This window comes from Octodon degus, unplaced genomic scaffold (genome assembly GCF_000260255.1).
Source record: "Octodon degus isolate 3935 unplaced genomic scaffold, OctDeg1.0 scaffold00100, whole genome shotgun sequence".
NCBI classification, from domain to species: domain Eukaryota; kingdom Metazoa; phylum Chordata; class Mammalia; order Rodentia; family Octodontidae; genus Octodon; species Octodon degus.
In genome coordinates, this window is record NW_004524676.1 from 10,337,790 (window position 1) to 10,338,624 (window position 835).

At 48.5% G+C, this 835-nt stretch overlaps 1 pseudogene across 1 annotated transcript in view; it reads right to left on the bottom strand.

Annotated features, from left to right (window-relative positions):
• Positions 1 to 373: 373 nt before the first annotated feature.
• Positions 374 to 835, bottom strand: part of LOC101578020 — a 27,708-nt pseudogene continuing 27,246 nt past the window's right edge. The window contains exons 2-3 of the transcript XR_002822627.1: positions 574 to 667; positions 374 to 456 (exon numbers count right to left, since the gene is read on the bottom strand). The product of XR_002822627.1 is annotated as a ras-related protein Rap-1A pseudogene (transcript). The remainder of the gene's footprint in view (positions 457 to 573; positions 668 to 835) is intronic.

Genomic DNA, 835 nt, shown 5'->3' on the forward strand with positions numbered 1-835 from the left:
GCAGAGTGTGAAAGAAATCTCAAAAGAACTACAGAAGATCACAAAAATCACATAGAGCATATCTTGAGAGCACATCTGTGTGTGAAGTCAAAGCCGACCCAGGAGGGATGGATCCCTCTGAAAGTGTGACGGTCCTGGCTTTCTTACAATGGAGGTTTGTTCACCCAGGTAGATACCAAAGATCTGAAATCCCTCAGGAGACAGAACTCTAGCGTGACCACCTGCCAAAACTCCCCTCTCTTAATCCATGTACTCTGAAGACCCTAGAGGTGCATATTACAATGATTTGGGTGAGACACAAATGGCGTCTCCCCCTCAAGCTCCTTAGGGCCATAAACCTCTTTAAAGAGGGAAAATCTCCACTCTCATATTCTCAATATTCTTTGTCTTCCACAGCCATGGGCATGTCCTTTGTTGACTCTAGCGTTGAGCACGCGAAATTCCTAGAACCAACACCTGTAGCAGGTCAAATCAAGGAGGTGACACTTAATGGGTCTGTTCCTACACTGGGCAGACTGCTTGTCTCCTCACCCATGTGTAAGGAGACTGTGACAGCCCAAACAGGGATCTTACCTGATGATGCCCAGGGCTCCGTAAATGCCCCTTCAGCTGGACTGTGCAGTATGCAGCCTTCCCAGAAGTTGATACATGGTCCCTCCAGCATGACCTGCAAGAGCAGAAGCATGCTGGACACAGGCAGAGGCAGCCTAGAAATTTCTGCAGTGCCTGCAATGTGTGGTGTGCAGGCCAGAGCACAGCTAGGGCCTCAGCCAGGCATCGGGAAAGAATTCGAAAATACAATGAAGATACAGTTAAGGAATCAGGCCCAAATCTC